At 37.3% G+C, this 25,920-nt stretch overlaps 1 protein-coding gene across 3 annotated transcripts in view; it reads right to left on the bottom strand.

Moving 5' to 3' along the window:
• AFF4 (AF4/FMR2 family member 4) overlaps nt 1-22,667 on the bottom strand; it is a 79,431-nt gene extending 56,764 nt beyond the window's left edge. For 2 of the 3 annotated variants that reach the window (XM_043465526.1, XM_043465527.1), the window contains exon 1: nt 22,272-22,663. The gene's annotated coding sequence lies outside the window, so the exon portion shown is untranslated. Of the gene's footprint in view, nt 1-22,271 lie in introns of all 3 variants that reach the window. The other variant, XM_043465525.1, reaches the window with a different exon arrangement.
• Between the last annotated feature and the right edge of the window lie 3,253 nt (nt 22,668-25,920).

The raw sequence follows: 25,920 nt of genomic DNA, 5'->3' as shown, positions 1-25,920 counted from the left end.
ATGCCATATGACTGACAGCCTCATTATTTCTTTAGCTTAAACTTGGAAGTAGAATTGTTAAGTGCTGATTATACAGAAATACAACTAACTCAACTAATAGGAAAACATGCCCACCACCATTCTCATAAGCTAAACACAAGAAAACTGAAAATCTGAATATCCAGTTTTCATGCATAATATGAAAGATGTCTCCCTATTTAGTTAAATCATCTTTCTTACCCCTCAGTAAATATTTTGGCTGTTCCTGCAAATGTAAATAGGGAATAGTCTTCCACGTATGTATTTTCCAAAAAAGAAACATTTAAAAAAAAAATTTTTTAGTAAAATATAGTTGTTTACAACATTGTTTTAGTTTCAGGTATACAGCAAAGTGATTCAGTTATAGACATGTATGTATTTGGATTCCTTTCTATTATGGGTCATTACAAGATACTGACTACAGTTCCCTGTGCTACATAGTAGGTCCTTGCTGGTTATCTATTTTATGTACAGTGGTTCGTATATTTTAAACCCAAACTCCTAATTTATCCCTCTCCTCTTTCCCCTCTAGTAACTGTAAGTTTGTTTTCAATGTCTTTAAATCTATTTATGTTTTGTAAATAAGTTCTTTGTATCTTTTTTAGATTCCACATATAAGTACTATCATATGACATCTGCCTTTCTCTGACTTACTTAGTATGATAATCTCTAGGTCCATCCATGCGGCTGCAAATGGCATTATTTCATTATTTTCTATGGCTAAGTAATACTCTATTGTGTATATATACCACATCACCTTTATTCGTTCATTTGTTGGTGGACACAGGTTGCTTCCATGTCTTGGCAACTGTAAATAGTGTTGCTATGAACACTGGGGTGCATGTATCTTTTTGAATCATAGTTTTCTCCAGATATATGCTCAAGAGTGGGACTGCTACATCATACAGTAACTCTTATTTTAAGTTTTTAAGGAACCTCCATACTGTTCTCCATAGTGGCTACACTAACTTACATTCTCACAAACAGTGTAAAAGGGTTCCTTTTTCAAAAAAGATAAACCTTGATGGGTCTGTTTTTACAATTACACAAGTAACACTCGCTCTTTGCCCCAAAACTCTAGTATGATCACTATAAAGTAGAAAGTAAAGTCACCAATAGTTTCACTTCCCTGAAATAAATCATATTCCAAGGAGTCACAGACAGTAAAGGTGAAAATTATTACACATACAATTCTTATTTCATTTAAGAAGTAATGAACATAGTTCATAACAATATATATGAATTTTCATTCTTTTATTGCCTGCATAGTATTCATTCAACCAGAAAGCCCCTGAAGAGGTTGTAGCTGGAATTCTGTATGACAAACATTATAATGATTGTACATGTGTGTGCACACTATTTTCGTTTCAGATAAATTTCTCCATGTGAAAATGCTGAGTCAAAGGATATATGCTATACCACTTTAATGTATACCACTAAACTGCTTTTCAAAAAGATTGTTTTAATTGACAGCCTACTAATAGAGTGTGACACTGTCCTTTAACCATGCCATTTTCAATCCAGGCATTATGAGTCTTTTTTAACTGAATCACCTAAGAAATTAAAAAAAAAAAATTATTCCAACGTTACTTGTTTTATTTATTCAACAAATACAGGAACCTGTCTGCTACTTCTAGGCACTATTCGAGAAGCCAGGGGAAAAAATAAAGAATGACTTCTAGATGGTCCTTGATCTTGAAAGCTCATAGCTGCATTCTACTCAATTTCTATGATAGTTAAGACTGCACATCTTTTTCATGAGCTGTTTGGCCATTCATATTTCTTCTTCTGTGAACTGCCTATTTACATCTTTCGTCCATTTTCCTATTAAAGTGATAGCCTTTTGATTACATAACCATTTGCTTTTCCAATCTGTGCTACATCTTAGCTGAGAAATATGAGGTTAGAAATCTTACGCTAAACTGCATCCTAACTCTACTGACCACCTCTTCAAGTCTTCTGGCTCCTCCTTCAGGACTACTTCCTAACTCTACAGGCAGGCCTACACTCTCCTCTATCTAAAATGCAAACCTCACACTGCAGTTTTTGAAATTTGTCAATACTCTCTCCAAGTCTCTTGCTTTCTTTCTGTCTTTTTGACTTTCACCTTGATCTATATTTGTTCAACCTCTCTGGAGTTTTCCATTCTTTATTTCAATGGAGTAACTATAATCAATCTAAATAAATAATTTTAAATATTTTTACTACAGACTATGTGCTATCTGTATCTTTACTTCTCAGTTACCTGTAACGAGAGACTAAAAATGAACTATACTATGGACTACATGGGACTGGGGTACTCAACAAAGGAAAGGGCTGGCTTTAATAGCCCTTTAATAGAGTTGCTACTCATTGCAGTTATTGTTAAGTCTTATCCATCCACTACTAACAGCTATGTCCAGGTGAAACTGCCTTTATATTGGAACTGGATACTTGATATTTAGTTGTGATTATATAACACACTAGACATATGATTTAGGTAAGTAATCTATACAAATCTCACTTCTGTCCTGTAAAAAACGTCCATACTAATTGGATGGTAAGGATTAGATGAAGGAACTATTTGAATGTATTTGAATATTTAACACTATACAAGTATTTAACACAGTCCAGTGGTATTTAACATGGTCCAGAGTATGTAACACAATCCAGTGGTTAGGACTTGGCACTCTCACTGCCAAGGCCCCACGTTTGATCCCTGATCAGGGAACTAAGATCCCACAAGCCACTTGGTGTGCAGCCCCCTTTTCCCTCCCTCTAAAAAAACAGAATAAAGGGTAAAACAAAGAATAAAGAGTGACTGTAAACAGACACAACACATCTTTTTAGGGTGATGGAAATGTTCAGCAATTAAATTGTGGTAATAGCTGCACACTCATAAACTGATTAAGAATCACTGAATTGTACACTTAAAAACAAGTGAGTTTATGGAATGCAAATTATTCCTCAATAAAGCTGTTTTTGAAAAGAGAATGAAGAAATCTTTGTCAACTCTTCCTTTATCTTTATGGCATTATTAACAAGTTTCAGACCAGTGTGTTCCTTTAAAGAATTGAGGATCCCAACTTTCTGCTTCAACTGCTCATTTCCCTATCAGAAACAACTGAGGTCTCACAACATTAAAATAATCTGGTGTTATTCAAGAGATAAAGGATATGAGTAGAACAAATGTTAACAGTCTCTCAGGTTTTGATACACTGACTTGAACAACACTGTAATAATTCAACTAGGTCTAACAGGTATAGAACATTCAACAAAAGCAGAATACACATTCTCCTCCAGTGTACACAGAACATTCTCCGTGACAGACTGTACATTAGGCCATAAAACAAATCTAAATAAATCTGAAAGGACTGAAATCATACAAAGTATGTTATTGGATCACGATGGGATGAAATCAGAAATCAAGAGCAGAAGAAAACTGAGAAATTCACAAATGTATGGAAATTATAAACAATATAATCCTAAATAACCAGTTGGTCAAAGAAGGAAGAAGTCCTAAAAAGGAAACTCTGAGATATTAATAATAAAACCACAACTCCATACCAAAACTTATAAGCTGTGCTGAAGGAAAATGTGTAATTATAAACACTGATATTAAGCAAAGAGAAAGATTTTAAACCAATCTTAAAAAACTAAAACAATAAATAAACAAAAAACTAAAAAAAATTAAAAGTAAACTAAACCAAATGAAACCAGAAGGGAGGAAATAAATGAAGATTAGCGTGGAAATAAAATACATAATAGAAAAATAGAGAAAATTAGCAAAATCAAAAACTAGTTCTTTAAAAAGACCAAGAATGTTGAAAAACCCTTAGTAAACAATGACCAAGAAAAAAAGAAAGAGAATTCAAATTACTAAAAGCAAAAATTAAGAGGGGACAATATTAACAACCTTATAGAAATAAAAGATTACAAAAGAATACAATGAAAACCTGTATGCAAACAAAGTAGGTAATCTAAATGGAATGGACAAAATTCCTGAAAAGACACCAGATCACATAAGTCAAGAAATAACAGGAAGCCAGAACAGACCCATAACAAGAGGCTGAATTAGCAGTCAAAAAAACTCTTAGAAATAAAAGCTCATTCATATCAATGTATGACAAAACCCACTGAAATGTTGTGAAATAATTAGCCTCCAACTAATAAAAAATAAAAAAAATTTTAAAAATAAATAAATAAATTAATTTAAAAAATAAAAAAATAAAAGCTCAGAACTGAATGACTTCATTGGTAAATTCGAACAAACGTTTAAAGAATTAACATTAATCCTTCACAAACTCTTCCCCAAAAAAAGGAAGGAGGAAACTCCTTCTAATTCATTTTGTAAAGGTAATATTACTCTGTTATGAAAACCAGACAAAGAAAAAAAACTACAGATCAGGCTGCTGTGCCCGCCCTCTGAGATGGCTCACACTCTGTGGAGTGTGCTTCTCTCTGAATCTGAGTAAATCCATTTCTTACCTAAAAAAAAAAAAAAAAATAAATCTACAGATCAATACAAACCTTATATTTACACAAAAGTCCCCAACAAAATATTAACAAACCAAATCCAGCAAAATTACAAAGGACTATATACCCTGACCAAGTGAGGAATGCAAGATTGGCTTAACATCCAAAAATCAGTTAAATTAACACACCGTAACAATAGAACACAGGACAAAAACCAGATGACCATCTCAACGGATGTAGAAAATGCATCTGACAAGTTGCAACATCCCTTCTTGACAAAACCTCTCAACAAACTAGGAATAGAAGTAAATTTCCTAAAGCTAACAAGGTATATCTACAAGGAAAATGGAGCTATCATATTTAATAGTGAGAGACTGAATGCTTTCCCCTTAAGATCAAGAAAAGAACAAGACAAGGATGTCCTTTCACCACTTCTAATCCACACTATATAGAGGTTCTAGTCAAGTCAAACAGGCAAGAAACAGAAATAAAAGGCTCTGAACTGGAAAGGAAAAGTAGAATAACGATATTATATGTAGAAAACTGTAAAGAATCCACTAAAAATCTGTGACAGCTAATAAATGAGCTCAACAAAGTTGTAGGACATAAGATCAATATACAGAAAAAAATGAATTCTACTTCTATAAAGTACAATAAACAAACCAAAAATGAAATTAAGAAAACAATTACATTTACAGTATCACACACACACACACAAATACTTAGAAAAAAATTAACAAAACAGCAAAATTCCAACTCTGAAAACTACAAAACATTATTGAAATAAATTAAAGAAGATCTAAGAATATGGGAACAATCTTATTCATGGATTTGAGAATTTATTAAGATAAAAATACTCCTTTAATTGATCCACAGATTCTACAGAGTCCCTATCATAATATCCCAGCTGACTTCTTTATAGAAACTGATGAGATGATACTAAAATTCACATGGAAATTCAAAGGTTCCAGAATAGTCAAAACAATCTTGCAAAAGAAGAAAGTTGGAAGACATATACTTCCCAATTTCAAAATTTACTAGAAACCTCAAAAGAGAACCAGCAGTCTGGAAATATATTAATACTTCACATTTGTAACAGATTTTCCACAAAAATGCCAAGACAACTCAATCAAAAAATAGGGAAAGGACTTGAATAAGCTTTTCTCCAAAGAAAATATACAAATGGCCAATAAACACATGAAGTGATCCTTAACATCATCAGTCTTTAGGGAAATGGAAATCAAAACTAAGAGATACAACATCACACCCATTACGATGGCTATTATCAACATTTTAAAATCTTGTTTAAAAAATGTTGGCAAGAATATGAAGAAATTAGAACTCTGAGCAGTGCTGGTGAAAATGTAAAATGGTGCAGCTTCTGTGGAAAAGTTTGTTGCTCACTCAAAAAAAGTATATAACATAGAATTACCATATGATCCAGCAATCATACACTTACATATACAGCCAAAAAAACTGAAAGCAGGAACTCAAAATAGGTATTTGTACACCCCATGTTCATAGCAGCATTATCCACAGAAGTCAGGAGGTGGAAGCAACCCAAGTGCTCATAAACAGATGAATGGACAAACGAAATGTGGTATACACATACAAAGAAATATAATTTAGCTTAAAAAGGAAAGAAATTCTGACACATGCTACAACATGAATGAAGCTTGAGGATATCAAAGCTAAGTGAAATGAGCCAGTCACTTACATGAGGTATGTAAAAAAGGCAAATTGACAAAAAGCAGAATGGTGGTTGCAAGACACTGGGCATAACGGAATAGGGAATTATCATTTAATGGGTATGGAGCTTCTGTTCAAGATGCTGAAAAAGTTCTGAAAATGGACAGTAAATGCACAGCACTGTAAATGTACATAATGCCACTGAGCTGTACATTTAAAATGATTAAAATAAATTTCATTATATATATATAACCACAATAAAAAAATATAGTACTCATAGTTTAAAAAAGGGTGCATTCCCAGAGAACCAGAAATTCATCACCTATAATTTTTTAATAAAAACATGTAGTTTTATAACCTTTTAAAATTTAAAACCTCAAAAATGGTTGAAAGAGTAAAATGTGACCTTTAACTTGCCTTTTTCAAATGTTCAGGACTAGTGTCTGCAATGTTGCAATGTTTTTTTTTAACTAGTGTTGATTATTAAATGATTTACACTTCAAAAGTCAAAATGAGAACTGAGCTAAGATTTCAATTATTTCAGAATCCAGTTTATTACAACTGCGATTAAACGTAACTTTATGTTAAAGCAAACAGCCTCACTGGTATATAAGTTCCTCTTGCCTCATTTGACAGGATTTCTCCACCCAATGAGAGTCTGAAGAGGTCATTTCCTATAAGGAAGGGAAACAGGTTGTACACTGGAGATCAAAGCCAACAATAACAAAACATCAGGTACCTGGGATGGGGAGGGAGATGGAAGGGAGGTTCAAGAAGGAGGGGACAATGCATACCTATGGCTGATTCATGTTAATGGTTGACAGAAAACAACGGAATTCTCTAAAGTAATTATCCTTCAATTTAAAAATAAAAACTAAGCTGGGCTTATCTTCCCAGCACACATTAAAAAAAAAACAGGTACCAAAATAGAATTTTGCATGAAAGGACCTTTCATCTGAAGAGACTTCTATAGCCTTCAGGTTTAAACTAACTAGTAAAGGGACTTCTCCGGTGTTCCAGTGGTTAGGGCTCTGTGCTTCCAATGTGGGAGGGAAGGATAAGAGGGGTTGATCCCTGTCTGGGGAACTAAGATCCCACATGCCATGCCACATGGCCAAAAAATAAAAACAACATAGTAAAAAAAAAATGGAAGCAAAGACAATTCCATACCATTTTTGCTTTATTCTATCTTTACATATCATCTAACTTCTCATAATAAAGTTTCATAAATTATTTTCAACTAGGCCCTCAAAGCTTCCCAGAAATTTTACTTTCTCTGACAAATGCTCTTTCCTATTCCTCACAGGAATTTTCATGGAGTTCTATGACTCTTCCTCCTAACTTCCATTCCACAAATGACCTTGTCTTACTGAACAAAGATTAAAAAGATTAAAGATCAGAGAGAAATCTTCTCATCAATCAACCATCAACTTTCAAACTACCAGCACTGCATCCATTTTCTTCTTTCCTCTGGCTAAAAAAGAAAAAGCATTTATCAAAAAACAATTATGCCCATTTTGCTATTTTCTTCTAGACTTTTATCAGTAACTGACTTCTCTACAGCAAGGTCAACTTTTCTCTCTTTAATTAATCCTTTCTCTATCATCATTCAAACATATTTATCTTTAAAAAAAGAAAGTCTTTCCTGGTCCCACAGATCTCTCAAGCGACCATTCTACCTCTCCTCTATTCTCTTCCATGGCCAGGACTTTTTGGTGATTCTCCACTTTCTCTGCAACCATTTGTTTTATTCAAAAGTTACCCAAAAGGTGTTCGAAGCAATATAGTGAACACCTGTGTTATCGAGCTGCCAGGGAAACACAGCATTGCCAATGAAGGCTACTGTGTACCCCTCCTGGATCACATCTCCTGTGCTCCTTTGACAGCCACTATTCTGATTTTGGTGTTAATCGTTTTCTCATAAATTTCTTTATATTTTTACTATATATGTTCAGTTCAGTCGCTCAGTCATGTCCGACTCTTTGCGACCCCATGAACCGCAGCACGCCAGGACTCCCTCTCCATCACCAACTCCCGGAGTTTACCCAAATCCATGTCCATTGAGTCGGTGATGCCATCCAACCATCTCATCCTCTGTCGTCCCCTTCTTCTCCTGCCCTCAATCTTTCCCAGCATCAGGGTCTTTCCCAATGAGTCAGCTCTTCACATCAGGTGGCCAAAATATTGGAGTTTCAGCTTCAACATCATTCCTTCCAATGAACACCCAGGACTGATCTCCTTTAGGATGGACTGGTTGGATCTCCTTGCAGTCCAAGGGACTCTCAAGAGTCTTCTCCAACACCACAGTTCAAAAGCATCAATTCTTCTGCACTCAGCTTTCTTTATAGTTCAACTCTCACATCCATACATGACCACTGGAAAAACCATAGCCTCAACTAGACGGACCTTTGTTGGCAAAGTAATGTCTCTGCTTTTTAATATGGTGTCTAGGTTGGTCATAACTTTCCTTCCAAGTAAGTAAGTCTTTTAATTTCATGGCTACAATCACCATCTGCAGTGATTTTGGAGCCAGAAAAATAAAGTCAGCCACTATTTCCACTGTTTCTCCATCTATGACTATGCATGTGAAGTGAAATGAAGTTGTTCAGTTGTGTCCGACTCTTTGCAACCCCATGGACTGTAGCCTACCAGGCTTCTCAGTCCACTGGATTTTCCAGGCAAGAGTACTGGAGTGGGTTGCCATTTCCTTCTCCAGGGGATCTTCCCGACCCAGGGATTCGAACCCAGGTCTCCTGCATTGTAGGCAGACGCTTTACCCTCTGAGCCACCAGGGAAGCCCGTGAATCCCTAAAGAAGACATTGAACTGTTATGCATATTTTTCAACCTTTAAAAATGGTACATGCTGTAAAGACTCTGAGCCTTTTAAATTTTCAACATTATGTTGAAGTTAATCCATCCTGACACACGTGGCTGTAGTTCATTTATTTCCACTACTGTGTTATCCACTCTCCAGATGATAGATATTTGTTTCCTTTTTTTCTGCCATTACAAACAATGCTGTAATGATCATTTTAATACATTTCTCTTTGTACCAATGACTGAGTTTTTCTGGAACAGATACCTACAAGTGGAATTGCTAGGTTTCATGGAATGAGCATCTCCTATTTTAACTGATACACACAAACTGCTTTCCAAAATGTATCCAATCACTATTCCACATTCTGTTTCCAACCTTGCAACATTCTGTTTCCAGCTTCCCACATTCCACTCCTTTGCCAAGATCATACTCATTTGCAAGTTGCTAAATTCAACAGACACTCTATCATTTTAGTTGACCTACCATTCAACATATTCAGCCACTAATGGCTCCTTTACATACTTCTGGCCTCTATAACCTCCCGGTTTTCCTAGTATCAGGTTCTTCCCATTCTATCTACCAGACCTCTTAAAAATTGGTGCTCCTAGGCACTCAGTTGTGGGTCTTATTCAGTCTCTGATTAAGTTTACATTCTTTCCCTACATTCTCATGGCTTAAAATACCAACAATATGCCTACACTACAAATACCAAGATAAGCTCCCCATCACACCTTCTCTTCTGAGATAGAGAACCACAAATTCAGGGACCTGTTTGATCATGTCCTTTGTCTGAGGAATACAATCTCAGTACATTCAAAACTGATTTCTTGATCTCTTTTCCCTTAACTTCAACAACTCCTGCTCCAGTGATCCTCATTCTACCAACAAACTGCTCTTGCTGAATCCTCCCTTCAACCTCTCTCCACATCCAATCCATAATCACAGCCTCCAAAATATACCTTGTATTTATCAGTTCATTTCCTTCTCTACTGCCACTGTTCAAACAAGCCATCATTTTATCTCTGACTTGGGCAAATGCTAGAGCCTTCTAATTGGGACTCCTAGTTTTCCTCTTCTCTCTCTAATCCATATTTCATACAGCAGTCAAAGTGTTCTTTTTAAAACACAAACCAGATTATGTCACTCAAACCCTGATTAAAAACTTTTAGTAAGCTTTCCACCTGTAGGATAAACTTTAAGGTACTTAACATTGGCCTGAAAAGCCAGGACTTGACTTTCTCATCAGGAGACTCCTGCCTATCTATCTCATCAGATTCATTTTATATCCTGACACCCTCCCCTCCCAGCTCCCACCAAGGGCTATTTTCGGGTTTCTAGAACTTGTGATACTCCTTCCAGCTTAAGGAAATTCATGCAGACAATTCTTCAGAGTACCCGATCACAATTAAGTATAAACTTACTTTGATGTTCATTAGTGTTTCCTCTTCCACTAGACAATAATCTGTGTATGTGTTTTTCAGCTTCGCATACCTGAACATAACTTAGCAGACAAATAAGTAAGCTAATGAACTTCACAACCTGATGAAAAAGGAGGGATTATCTCATTTATTAGGAGATAATATCTTGAGATCATGATATCCTTTACCTAATACCACAAAATACTATTATTTTGGGACTTTCCTGGTGGTCCAGTGGTTAAGAATCCACCATGCTGTGTAGTGGATGCAAGTTCAATCCCTGGTCAGATAACGAAGATCCCACATGCCTTGGAGCAACTAGGACAGAGCACCGCAACTACGGAGTCCATCCGCCACAGAGTTTGTGCACCGTAACAAAAGATCCTACATGATGCAGAGAAGACCCAGGGTGCCACAGCTAAGACACGCCTGATGCAGCCAAAAAAATAATTTTTAAAAATACTAGTATTTCAAAATTGGAACAATTAGTACTTTATGTCACACTAAAATCAGACACTATTCTGCAACACATTTTAACTTAGTGGACTCTTAACATTTGCATTTAATGATTTCAGATTGACAAGAACTGAAATGTATTTCTTTACTAATGTGTTAAGCTATACATACAACTCTGATACTTTAATAACTCAATTCATCTCCTCTCTGTGAAGCTTCTTTTAAGAAAGCAAAACTTTACTTCCTCACCTTAGAAATCAAACAGTATCACAATCAAGGTTTATCATGTTATTAAGCAGTATCCAATTTGAAACACTATTTGCCAAACTGATTACTGATAAACTGAGTTGCTCTTTTTAAAATATTAGACAATTTAAAACCTTAATTGAAGAGCAGAAATGCTTATTGCATACACAAGTATGCTCAAACTTAAGTGCAAGCATTAGAATATGAGTATTCATATTACTTGTAGCCAGCTGCCTCTCTCCAGATAATGTTTCTCTCAGTACTAAAACTAAATGCTCCTGCTTCCCTTAGTAAGTAATCCTGCATGGTTACATGCCCTGAAGCTGTTTTAGAAAAATAGCAAAATAAAATTGTACTTCTTGGGCATTTATTAACACTTGAGAAATGTTTAAACCAAACTTAATTCGTTTAAATTTATCTCAAAAAACTGTACTATCACTCTAAAAGCATATGAACAAATCAAACTGAGAAGTCCACCTTTATCTTTATTTAAAGATAAATAAATGGGTGGAAAGAATAGTTAAGTCAAATTTTAGAAATCTCTTTATAAAGAAAACCTTTTGACTCAGTTTCTTACTTTGAAAGCATACAAATATCTAAAACCTGCAAAGGTATCTTATTGGAAACTTATGTAATGTCTGAACTAATAATTATCTTTACAACTTTATAAAACAGATCTAATTAAGACATTTTCTGCTTAAAAGTCATTAATAACTCTCCTCTCTATGGAAATCTAACAATCTTATCTCAGGTTGCAAAGCTGTCCAAAGTTTAATTCCTATCTACTTTTATAAAGACTTCAGTATTTACCTAAGCCCAAAAATAACCTACACATATTCAGATCCAGGTCTTTGCTCAAACTAGTCCCTCTACATATAATGTCCTTCCTTCTCTCCATTTCCAAATATATCCATTTGAAAGTTTATCACATAGCACCCTGCCTCCAAGAAGGTCTCTAAGAATCCTCTGGGAACTAAACTCATTTACTTTCAGAAGAAGCATTTCTTCCTATTTCATTTGGCACTAACACTTGCCTCACATTACTGTTATTCTTTTACCTGCTTTCTCGACTCATCTCCGTATTATAAGCCTCTAGAGAGAAAGAACTAATGGTATCATTCAACTTCCCCTCTCTCCTCTCCAGCACTTAATGTAATGGCTGGCATACAACAGATACATACTCAAAACACTTGATGAATTTTATGAAGGTAACACTAATGTCTTATAGCCTCAAGAGTCAAAGAGGCAGTTAGAGTACTCACTAAAAGTTGTGTTTCAGATACGTCTCCCATTTTTTTTAGCCACAGTCTGCCGTTTCTTAAGACCTGCTTACATTTCACAACAATAAGACAGTAGGTTTTCTTTTTCCCACATTCAATACATTATAAACCCAATAAATCACTACTATTGATACTAAACGAATTGCTGTTTTTAAAGCAATTTCTCTAAAAGAAAAAACAACATATGCAAAAGAAAAAAAACACAAGCATAGAAATGATTAATTTCTATTTTTACTTAAACCCTGTACTCTCAAATGTTCACCAAATATAAGTGCTAGACTATAAAATCTCAGCATCATACTTGGCAAACTGAGATGGTATGAAAACTGAGTGTTTCAGTAACAACACTCAGAAAGAAATGATCGGCTCAAAAAGTACTGCAAGACTGCTTTCATTTATAGGACCTGAGGAAGCCAAGAGAAAATAACACAGGTCCAAAAGGCTAAATAAAAGTTTTTATTACTTAAAAATGCATATAGTAAATTCAGCAAAAGTTAAAAAGCATTACATAGCAAAGGTTCTTTAGAGTTAACACTAAAAAGGAATTCTTTCTAATCAATTTCATCTTCACTTGCTTATTTGGAAGACAAGTGGTAAAAAAGTATCTGAATTTCCTGAAATATATTTTAGTGCTTTGCCTGCATGCTGTTGCCTCACTCATGTCCGACTCTTTGCGACCTCATGGACTGTAGCCCACCACACTCCTCTGTCTGTGGGGATTCTCCAAGCAAGAATACTGAAGTGGGTTGCCATGCCCTCCTCCAGGGGATTTTCTGGACCCAGGAATTGAACCTGCGTCTCTTACGTCTCCTGCATTGGCAGGCGGGTTCTATACTACCAGGGGCACCTGGGAAGCCCATTTAGTGCCTTAGAATACTTAAAAAAAAAAAAAAAAAAGTGAGAGAAAAAATGCTAACATACTGAATGAAGGTATATACTCAAGACTTGTGAACTTACATCAGCCCCTACCCTAATTACCCTAAATTCTTGTTAATAAGGTTCTATTAAGATGCAAATAAGGAGACTTCACTTGTGGTCTAGGGGTTAAGACTCTGAGCTCCCAAAGCAAGGGGCCTCTGTTTCATCCCTGGTCAGCGAACTAGATCCTGCATGCCACAACTAAGCCCACATGCTGCAACTAAGACCTGGTGCAATCAAATAAATTGTTTAAAAATGTAAATAAGAATACTACTTTTAAAGGTAGCTAAGGTCATTTAAGGTTATTTCTCTTAAATCACTGGAATATAAACTAACAAATTATAAATTATTTATTATGGCACAGAGAATATTTACTTTGAAAAATCAATTTATAAAGGGATGAGTAAATGTACTTTCAAAATATTTTCTAATTCAGACTTGTAACATATTTAAACAGAATTCAGAAGGAATTCTGAAGGCTTTATAACTCAGATTTTAAAATGTCTCTTCGGTATAAACCAATACTATAAATAAGGTACATTAACATTGTAGTTAACTAGGGCATACATTGTATCAGACACTGCACTAAGGCTAAGGATATAAAAACAAAAGTTAGCCATCATTTCCTAAGATTTGGTTGCAGCTATATTAACTACAGAAAGGTGGTATGAGGGCAGGAGAAGGGAAGGGAAGAAAGAAGAGGGAGGGAGAAAGGTTAGTTTTGAGCAGAAAGAACATCTTGTGGAACAGCCCTGAGGGTGAACACAGCATACACCCAAGGAAGAGAGAGATAGGATCAAGAGTAGTTGGATAACAGGGTTGGGGGAGTGAAAATGAAAGATAAGACTGGAGAAATACATGGGATCAGACTAGACCTGTGGGTTTGTTTCTGAAATCTGAAAGACATAAAGAAATCTTTTCAGAGAAAATTATATCTCTCAGATCTTGAGATCTCTCAGACCTTTTAAAAATTATAATACTAAGAATTTGGTATGAATATAAAATTAGGTATGAACTGATTTTGTTTACAGCTCTATGGAACTGTAACACTAAAACAACTTTAAATAACACTAATGTGGGACTTCCCTGGTGGTCCAGTGGTTGGACAGATATATATATAGACATATAGATATATAGACAGATAGATGGAGAAGGAAATGGCAACCCACTCCAATATGCTTGCCTGGGAAATCTCATGGACAGTGGAGCATTGTAGGCTATAGTCCATGGAGTTGCAGAAGAGTTGGACACGACATAGCAACTAAACAACAGTAGACAGATAGATAGATATAGATACACAGGTAGATAGTTTTTTTTTTTTTTGGTTGCAACACAGAGCTTGTGGAATTTTAGTTTCATGACCAGGGATTGAACTCAGGCTCTCATCAATGAGAGCACAGAGTTCTAACCACTGGACAACCAGGGAATTCCCACAGTTTTCTACAGTTTTAAACCATTTCTGTAATTTGACTACAAGAACATAGTGTAGAAAATGCTTATAAATATGTCATACTAATTAGACTTAATAACTTTAACTGTTTATTTGCTAATTTAGGCAAATACAACCATATACATAACTACCATACCAGCTAGTAGTCCTTAAATGTCAATTTTAAAGAGGCCTTACTTGTTAACTCTGGTAATCTTTCTTGTTCATTTGTGGTTTAGTACCTTCACGGCAATCCAGTCTAGCATTCTTGAAGGGATAATCCCATGTACAGAGGAGCCTGGTGGGCTATAGTCCATGGGGTCACAAAGAATCAGACAGGACTGAGCATGCATGCACCTTAATGAAAACTATGTTAAATGTGTATCTAGAATAACGACTGCTGAAGTTTGAATAAAACACTCATACTGCAAACAAACTGTTTCATATTGATTAATTACAAGATAGGATCTACCAGATACACCTCACAGTGAAAATATAATACTAACTACCAGCCCAGGTTTATATTAACATATACATGATCCAATTTAACTCACCGTCTTGCCCTGCCTGAGCATCATTAGTATAATGATGCTTTAAAGCATTAGTTATAATGCTTTATAACTTGGCACAAACACGTTAATAAACAAAATTTAATAAATAAAATCTAAACTCCCAAGTGATTACTTGGCTATAAATCAGTCCTTTAGAAGTTAACATAAAATTCACTAATGTACAAGAATCCCCAGTTAGAATACTACAGAAAATGCCACACTACTAAGGAGTTCAAGGAGAAGTGAATTTGCAATTTGAGGGAAAAAAAAATAATCACTCTGGTACAGGATGAAGTAGATTACAAGGTAACAAATGAGAAGACTATTGCAATAACCCAGGTAAAAAATGAAAGTCTAGATGAAGACAGTAATGGTAGGAGTGTTGATATGTAGATAAAGGGTTTGGATTCAAAGATTTTATGGAGGTAGAATCTTGGGGACAGACAGATGTGAGAAGTAAAACAGAGGAATCAAGGACAACCTGCAGGTTTCTAGAAAAAACAATGATAGAGGTATAATCTCTAAGGCAAGGAAAACAGAACTTAGGAGTGAGGGGGTTGAGAAGTAGTAGAATAGTTAAATTCAACATAATTAATACTTACAGGGACTATCTGATCAGCTTCTAGTCCTAGAAGCTCACTCACACCCAGTTGTTCTCAAAATTCTCTCCCCCATTCACGAAAATGTACTAAGAGCAACCATGTTACAACATAAGCTAGCGTATGATCTTACCTTCAGGGTGCAGTTGACAGGTAAAGTTTGAATTTTTAACTAAAGCTAGGCCAATGTGCAGACCCCACCTGTTTTATTTAATTACCTATCTATATATTTAAGTGTGTGTGTATAAACACACACACACGTATATGCACATATACATATATCTGCACATATACATACATACAAATAGATACATATATATACAATCAAACAAAAAATACCCTAACGGTCATTACAGTAAACAGGACCTTGTAACTAACTGCTCAATCCTAACACAATCCTCAGACTAAAATATCCACTAAGGGCCATTTGATCTGCTAAGGCAGAAGTTGACAAACTTTTTTAAAGTAAATATTTTTGGCTTTACAGGCATAAAGTTAGGACTACTCAACTCTGCCACCATAGTAGCAAAAGCACTTACATACAATACACGAACAAGTGGGTGTGCTGTCTGTGCTCCGGTAAAACTTTATTCATGGACACTGAATTCTGAGCTTCCTATAATTCCCCATATACCACAAAATATTCTTCTTTTGATTTTTTTTCTCAGCATTTAAAAAATGTAAAAACCACTCTTGGCTCTCAGACCATACAAAAGCAGGCAGCACTGGACCTACCAACCATAACGTGTCAATCCTTGTGCTAAGGCAACAGAACTGCCCTCTCCTAAAAGTCTTTCAAATGCCTTCTAAGTATAAACTTCAACCAAAACAACAGAAAAGGAAAATCTTTCTAGTAGACAGAACTGAAAATCTTCATTTGGCTCATCAAAGAACTCACTCCATTTGCAAGGAAAAAGTCAACAAATGAAGGCCCATGTAATTTTCTGGTTCTATCATTCACCTTATACTGTACCTGTCCAGCAAGACATGGCGTAAATTTTGGAACAATGGTACCTTCCTTTCCCTTCCCCTCCTAAGAGTTTCAGGTTTTTTTCCCCTTATCACTGTATATCAATTATGTTAAGAATGCTTAAATTTAGTATTTAGTCCACAATTTTCAGACCTGTGCCAAAGCCTATCTAGGTCTGATTAACAAAGAGTATCACCTTTAGAATCTGGACTCAGAGAACAATGACCTCTGGATGCGGTAAGGAGAAACGATTTGGCTTATTTCCATAGCAGAGATGAGAGTGTTTGCTGGTATATATAGTGATATTATGTTAAACAAAATATTAAATATACATAAGAAAAGTAGGACTCTGTGTGTACTAAATAGCCATGGAATGAATGAACTGGACAACTGTAGCATGTCCTTTACTCCTCTTCTCTGCAGGAGGCAACCCCGTAGCCAAAGCTGGGGGTCCAGAGGCGGACATATAACCCAGTGAGTCCCTTTACTGAGATCTGAGACTAACAATCAGGTCAGCCTCTCTGACGGCAGAAGATACAAGATTTAAAATTCAAAAGATAATAAAGTTGATCTGCAGCAAAAGAGAACTAACTCAACACACAAATAGCATCTTGTAGAAAAAAAAAAGAGTATCTTGTGAGATATATAGGATACTCCTGACCTCACATGGAGCCTCTGGATCTAATTCTTCCTGACTTCTAGCTGTCCTCCTATGGCTTGATTACCTTCCTGAGAATTCATGGGAATTCCAATAAATTCTTCTTTTTGCTTAAGTTAGGAATGTCTTACTTTCCTGACTAAAACAAGGTACCTATTGGACAATCTAAAGAGGAACAGTCAGTTGGATTCAAGAGTTCTGGTGAGATTAAAACACTTAAAGATGGTAGCTACAGCAATAAAAATGGATGAAATCACCCAGAAGAGTGAAAACAGGTCAAAGTGAAAATTCATAACTATCAATATGATTAGCAGAGAATTAAGCGTCTGCAAAGAGGCAGCTAGTACTAAGAAAGGCAGGAAAGGGACAGAGTCATAAAAGTCAAGTAACAAAACAGTTATCAAGGAGACAATGGGTAACAATATCAAGTATAGAAAGAGGTAAATGACTAAGCAATAACTATACAATTTGACAATGCAGAAGTTACAGGTGGCCTTGGTAAGAGCAATTTTACTGGCACGCTAGGATGAGAAGCCAGGCTGAGAGTTCAAGAATACATGGGAAGTACACAACTCTACCTACGAAGTATTCTTCGCATTAAAAAGAAAACTCATGTCTGAACTGGATCAAGCTTCTAGATGTAACTACCAATTTACAGGAAAAACAGTGGACAGAGGAACATATTACATGAAACCACAGGGATGTAATCAGCAAAATCCAGACTGTGCGAAATCTCATGGGCAAAGGCTTGGTTTCTTTAACAAACCAACTGCATAGGAATAAAAAACAAAAAGACAGTAAAGAACCCATAGAGGAAAAACGAAAAGAGGGTTGAGACATACATCAATCCAATATAATGTATGAATCTTATTTGGATCCTAATTCAGACAAACTGTTTAAAATAAAAACTCCAAAAAAAAAAAACAAAAAAAAATAAAATAAAATAAAAACTCCAATAAGGGAAATTTGAACAATGATTACAATATGTGATGACATTAACGAATCAATAGTCATTTTTTAAGTAAAATCTTAAATTGGATTATTGCTTTAATTCTTAGAGCTACACAATAATATAGTATAGCAGTCTTTATTCTACTAGTGAGTCTTCCCTGACTATGCTTGAAGTCTTCCAACATGCTACAGTTCCATAGTTAATGTGTAACACATAATTATTCAGAGAAATACAAAGTGATACAAGGACTCAAAGGAGATAGGGCACAATTAGGGTAGGGTGGAGTCAAGCAAAACTTAAGGTAATGGTATTTGCATTGTGCCTTAAAAGATTGTGAAATGTAAAGAGGTAGGAATAAAAGAGGAAAAGTGATATTCCAGATAGAAGAAATGATAGCAACTGGAAAGAGGTGGGAAGACCTATCTATGAAGAGCACTGACTGTACTCACCTTTCCATAAAATTGTCCCCACCCTAACGATGACAAAAAGAAAAAGTCAAAGAAGTTGAGGAAGCCCAGTTCCAGGACAGATCACGACAGTATCTGGGTAGCCAAACCATACTGGCTTTATCCAGAACAATCTATTTATATAGTCAATTTCTGGGTGTGAGGAGTTAACCACAAGTGTAGGAGTGCTTTTCTTAAACCAAAGGGAAAGGTAGCAAGGTAACAAGTCAAGTTAGCTTTAAGCGGTTTTTAGTTACTGACTATACATTATTTCATAATAACTGAGACTGGCAAACACCATACCAGAGGTCAAATATAATTGTTCCAACTTAGAGGGAATAAAAAAGGAAGTGGGAAAAGCATAATGAAGACTGGGGGGGTTAAAAAGTTGAAAAACCTTTATATTATACAGAAAAGTTTTTATAGTAAGATATCTGTAGAATAAAGCTGAAATAAAAAATAAAATCTACCACATGATCCAACAACCACACTCCTGGCCAATACACGCATCTTATGTTCATTGCAACACTATTTACAATAGCCAAGACATGGAAACAACCTAAATGTTCATTGACAGATGAATGGATAAAGAAAATGTGGTGCATATATATACAATGGAATACTATTCGGTCATAAAAAAGAACAAAATAATGCCATTTGCAGCAACTTGGGAAGCAACTAGAGATTATCATTCTAGGTGAAGTCAGAAAGAGAAAGGCAAATAACACATGATACCACATATGTGGAATCTAAATTATGGCACAAATGAACCTATCTACAAAACAGAAACAGACTCAAAAGACATAGAGAACAGACTTGTGGTTGGGGAGGGGGCAACTAGGGTAGGGGATAGACTGGGAGTTTAGGGTTAGTAGATGCAAACTATTACAGAATGTTTATCCTACTGTACAGCACAAAGAACTATATTCAGTATCCTGGGGTAAACCCAAATGTAAAAGAATATAAAAAGATAATGTATATATGTGTATAATTGAGGCGCTGCTATACAGTAGAAATTAACACAACATACTTCAATGAAAAATAAATTTAAAAAACTAATAAAATCTAATAAAATCTAAGTCATCTATTTTTATAACACACACTTCACTTCTGGGTCACTGTCCAGGTGTACCTTCATTTGATACTTAAGAATACCTCTTTGATTTTTATGAAAAAAAATTTGAAGAGAAAGCCTCATACATTCTGGACTCCATTCTAAACCAGTAGATGGTCACAAAAGAAACACCTGTTTTCTTTGTTCCTCTCAGGTATGCATAAAAACTATGACATTTACCTTAACCCTTAAAAACAAAAGATACATAATTTTAGAAGTCTTCACCTTCTGTCATCTTTTGTAGCTGATAGTTACTTTTTCCCCTTCAAATACTGGTCACTTGCTCATATGATTTTTTAGAAGTACCTTTTTGTGAAATCTTGGGTTGGATATCCCATTCAAATTCAACCTAATAACTGCATAAAATATTGGGGAGGACACAAAGATATATAGTCCTTGCTCTAAAGACACGACAGACCTATAAAAAAATTACAATAAAAAGCAGAATACATCAACTGTCACAAAGAGGTACAACATCTTAAGGGCACAGAGAAGGGAATGTATATCATCTGACAAGCAGAAACTGAATCTGAATGAAAATATGCTATCTTTAAGAATTCTTAATTACACAGTTTCAGAGCACTGTAGAATCACCTTTACACCTCAAAATGGTAGACTATTTCCCAACGAATACAGCTAAGCTCTTTTTTAAATCAAACGGTAAAGGTTTGGTCATTCACAAACATCCTATCTTGTCCCCACCTGACACAGAATTTTATTTAAAGCAAAATCTGGCTACTGTTCCTGCAGAGCTAACAAAAACCAAAGTCGTGAGCCTGCAAGCCATCATAAACTGAATGAAACTGCTGGTGTTAAAAACATACACACACACACAATTTTTTAATTGCTTCAGGTAAGTTAAGGCTCAAAGAGAATTTAAAATAACAAGATTTTTTTTGTGTTTGGAGACTGAAAGAGGCAGTGATGAAAAAGTAAAATAAATCTGAGCAATTTAAAGAAGCCAGCTTTGTTAAAAACCAGATGGCCACTTGCCAACACGTCTTTAGGAACATAAGACCAAAGATGATTCTAGGCAAGATTCACAGGCCACAGAGGCTCTTTATTAAACACAAAATCAAGAAAGTTCTCATAAGTATTTCAATTTTAGTAAGTTAAAGGACAGTTAAATAAAAGGAGCACTTTACAAAGCTTTGCAGAATCAATATGGAAACAAAGCTCTGTGCTTTTAACATCTGAGCCCTCAAACACAAGACACATTTTAAACGCCACATTTACAAACATCCTATTCACAAACAACTATAGTCTAAATTCCGTAAGGAAAAGTACTGGTAACTGGAAAAGAGACTGGCCTTAGTTTAAAACCTCCAACAGGTCAGCAGAAAAATCGCACAATTCTGAATTGCAAGTGTCTGAGAACCCTAAATCGAACTCTTCGTCTTAGGTTAAACTCTATACGCAAGCATTTCACATCTGTATCTTCAACTTCCTATAAATGATATCGTTTGTGAAAGAAAAGACAATACGGATAATCCTCAAACTCCTATATCCCATGATCCATCCTCAAAGAGTGGAAGGAACAGCAAAGTGGAAGGAACAAAGCCCTGACGTCAATTACGAGATGAACCCCGGGCACAGGCAGCTGGAGGAAAGGCCTACACATCAACACCCAAATACAAGCTATCTGGGTAACTAGCTAGCAGAGCGGTTCAGAAGTTATGGGGGGTATTTAGGTATTACACCCCCATATTCCCATTTTTAGTCAATCCCCTTCGCCAGTCGAAGGCGGAAATTTTCCTTTTTTTTTTTTTTCCTTTTTTGCGGGGGGGGGGGGGGGGACGGGGGAGGAGGAGGAGGTGGAGGACGTGCGCAGGATCGCGAGAAGGAAAGCGAGAACTAGTTGGGTAATGATAGCCAGAACCTAGGCCTATTCTCTCTTTTAACTAGAAATAACTTGAAATTGAGGAAGGTATTAAAAAGTAACAGATCAGTCGATGATGAATTTCTGAGGGAAGGAACGGATTAAGGGACGAAAGGAGAAACGGTGAAAAGATGGATTTCTGGGAATTTTTGTTAGGATTGGGTTAGCCTTTTTAATTAATTTCTTTTCTTTCTTCCTTTTTTTTTTTTTTTTCTGAGTGTCGGGGGTGGAAGGCCAAGACGAGGGAAGAAGCCGGATCGAGCAGCCCTAACCTGGAAGGTCTCTCCGAGCCCCGAGGCGAACCCTGTTCTCCCCTCCCCCACTCCCTCCCCGCGGCCGGCCCGGCCCTCAGTCAGTCCGTCGGCTGTTCTCACCTCCAGTCCCGGCTCCGCTAGGCCCGAACCATTTCCCGGTTGCGGCAGAGGCGGCGCCCAGCCTGCACCTTCACGGGACGCGCATTCGAGCCCGCCGGGGGGGCGGCGACAGGCTGCCAAGGGCGAGGAGCTCCGGGCGGCGGCGGCGGCGGCTGCGGCGGCGGGGGTTCGAGAGGTCTCGAAAAGCACAGGCGGCGGCGACGTACCTCACACACCACAGGCGGAGGTCCCGCCCCGCTCCATGACTGTCGGGCCCAGACCCCGACGGCCGGCTGAGGCGACAGGGGCGGGCTGACGAGGACCTGGCACCGGGCTCCCCCGCCCCGTCCGCTGGCGACGGCGGCTCGACTACCGCAGCCAGGACTGTGACTGACGCAGCGGCCGCGCCACCCATGTGACCAGGGCCGGGCGGGGACGAGAGCGTCACGTGGCGACGCCGCGCCCCTCCCCAGCACAAAAACGGAGGGCTAAGGGGCCTGCTGTGTCGGGGGGTGACGCTGACGGTAGTGACGTGCGCTGCCGTCGGATCCGAGGACCCGGGGCAAGCCGGGTACTAGCTCAGGTGGCCTAGGCCAGAGTCCCGAGCCCGGCAGCAGCGTCTGACAGGGCGGGCTGGGCAGGGCCGGGCCTGCATACCCCGGCGCCTAGCCGCTAGTGAGGTTCGGAAGGGCGGGGCCGGGCCGAGCCGGATCTACCGGTTCTGGGGCTCTGGAGAGCAGTCTGTCAGCCCCTGCTAAGGGTGTGGCTGAAGCCCCCAGACCCTCTGTCAAGTGCTGACGTTGAAGCCCGGGGTCAGTTCCCTCCACAGCTTCGACCGAAAAGGGAAGTCTGCCAGGAGTTTCTGTGCTGGAGGCCGCCTACCAACCTCGCGTGAACTTCCACGAAGCCAAGCCAGCCCTTTTTTCTTCGTCGTTTCAACAGCTTCTACCATTAGTTACTTTTTCCCCCCCCCACCATATTGCAAACACTTTCCTTCAGTTCTTAACATCGGTGCCAGTCAGGGCAAGCTATCATTTTTTTGAGAGTAAAGTCATAGTTACAGACTCAGTTCAGTTCAGTTCAGCCTCTCAGTCGTGTCCGACTCCTTGCAACCCCATGGACTGCAGCACGCCAGGCTTCCCTGTCCATCATCAACACCCGGAGACTACTCAAACTCATGTCCATCGCCTCGGTGATGCCATCCAACCATCTCATCCTTTGTCCTCCCCTTCTCCGCCCGCCTTCAATCATTCCCACCATCAGGGTCTTTTCCAATGAGTCAGCTTTTCCAATCAGGTGGCCAAAGTATTGGAGTTTCAGCTTCAGCATCAGTCCTTCCAATGAGTATTCAGGACTGATTTCCTTTAGGATTGACTGGTTGGATCTCCTTGCAGTCCAAGGGACTCTCAAGAGTCTTCTCCAACATCACAGTTCAAAAGCATCAATTCTTCGGCACTCAGCTTTCTTTATAGTCCAACTCTCACATCCATACATGACTACTGGAAAAACCATAGCTTTGACTAGATGGACCTTTGTTGGCAAAGTAATGTCTCTGCTTTTTAATATGCTGTCTAGGTTGGTCATAGCTTGTCTTCCAAGGAGCAAGCGTCTTTTAATTTCATGGCTGCAGTCACCATCTTGCAGTGATTTTGGAGCCCCCTCCAAAAAAATCTCTCAGTTTCCATTGTTTCCCCATCTGTTTGCCATGAAGTGATGGGACTGGATGCCACAATCTTAGTTTTCTGAATGTTGAGTTTTAAGCCAACTTTTCCACTCTCCTTTGAAAGAGAGGCTTTCATCAAGAGGCTCTTTAGTTCTTTGCTTTGTGCCATAAGGGTGGTGTCATCTGCATATCTGAGGTTATTGATATTGATATTGTGCTTCACCCAGCCCAGCGTTTCTCATGATGTACTCTGCATGTAAGTTAAATAAGCAGGGTGACAATATACAGCCTTGACAAACTCCTTTCCCAATTTGGAACCAGTCTGTTGTTCCATGTCCAGTTCTAACTGTTGCTTCTTGACCTGCATACAGATTTCTCAGGAGGCAGGTCAGGTGGTCTGGTATTCCCATCTCTTTTTCCAGTTTGTTGTGATCTACAGTCAAAGGCTTTGGCGTTGTCAATAAAGTAAAAGTAAATGTTTTTCTGGAACTCTCTTGCTTTTTCTATGATCCAGTGGATGTTGGCAATTTGATCTCTGGTTCCTCTACCTTTTCTAAATCCAGCTTCAGACTAGACAGGATTTTCAAAGCATCTCATACAACACATAGTTACACCAATATGGTAACTATCCAGAGAAACTACTTTGGGTTCATTATTTGGAAAACACTTTATAACTTCCTGCTTCTTATCTGTTTTCTTTCCACCAAGGGCCTTCATGGAAAGTTGGGGTTTTTTTTCCTTTCACTTTCTACTAATTTTGAAGGAAGCGTTTAAAAAATGTTTTAAGATAAAATTCAACGATTTTGAGGAGCTTTTGATAAACTATAAAGAATGTGCATATGAAAATGTTTTTATTAGTCCTAAAAGCTGGTCCTAAATTTATTAGGACTAATGAATTGATTAGTCTTAAATTCATCAGCATCATTATTTTCTCTTTATAAAATTCTGAAGTGACTACATATTCTTTTTTTTTTAAGTGACCACATATTCTTTTAAGCTAAACTATTTATATAGATTTTATCCATGTATCTATATAAATTAGGAAATGTAGTCATGCAAAACCCAAAATGGACTATGATAAAGTAGAGTGAAAAATAATTGACACACGCATCTCTGCCCTTCAACTACTCCAGTTCTGGAGGCAATCCCTTAACCCTCCCAAGATGTGTCATAAATATATATTAAAATACACTTACATGTAATTTTTATGCAAAAGATAACATACTGTATATACCATTAAGTTCTTTTCCTCAGTTAAATATCTGGATATCTTCTCATGTCACTACATAAAGAACTGCCTCATTCTTCGTAAGGACAGTATTAATATTTCATTATATTAAAATATAATAATTTAATCAATCCCTTACAGGTGGACGTTTAGGTTGCTGCCAAGCCATTACTGAATTACAAACTAAGCGGCAACTAATAATCTCATAAGATAGACAACTATACCAGTAACTCATTAGAGCACAATCTTTAGATGGAAAGGTATTTTCAATTTGAATGAATGCATGCATGCTCAGTCATTAGGTCGTGTCTGACTCTTTGGGACCCAGTGGACTGTAGCCCATCAAGCTCCTCTGTCCATGGTATTCTCCAGGCAAGACTATTGGAGTGGGTTGCCATTTCCTCCTCCAGAGAATCTTCACAGTTGAGGGATGGAACCTGAGTCTCCTGAGCCCCTTGCTTTTGGCAGAAGGATTCTTTCACCACTGAGGGACCTGGGAAGTCCCTTCAATTTGAATAGAGATTGTTAAATTGCCTCCATAGATGTAGTGCCAATTTCATTTTGCCTAGGAAGATTTACAAGTCCATATAGGAAAGGAGTGGTGATGAAGAATGACAAGAAAGATTATCATGTTACACAATAATTTAAGAAGTATTAAAGCATTGATGATAAAATTTTACAAGAAAATTCCTTTATTTATCTTTGAGTAAATGTTTGGCTAAATTAAAAGCTAATATGCTTTTTGTTTCATAAAGTATCAAGACAGTTTTTTGATATAA

The sequence above is a fragment of the Cervus canadensis genome, chromosome 4, assembly GCF_019320065.1.
Source record: "Cervus canadensis isolate Bull #8, Minnesota chromosome 4, ASM1932006v1, whole genome shotgun sequence".
In the NCBI taxonomy this organism is placed as follows: domain Eukaryota; kingdom Metazoa; phylum Chordata; class Mammalia; order Artiodactyla; family Cervidae; genus Cervus; species Cervus canadensis.
The sequence above is the reverse complement of the archived record's forward strand: the minus strand, read 5'-3'. Positions and strand labels throughout refer to the sequence as shown.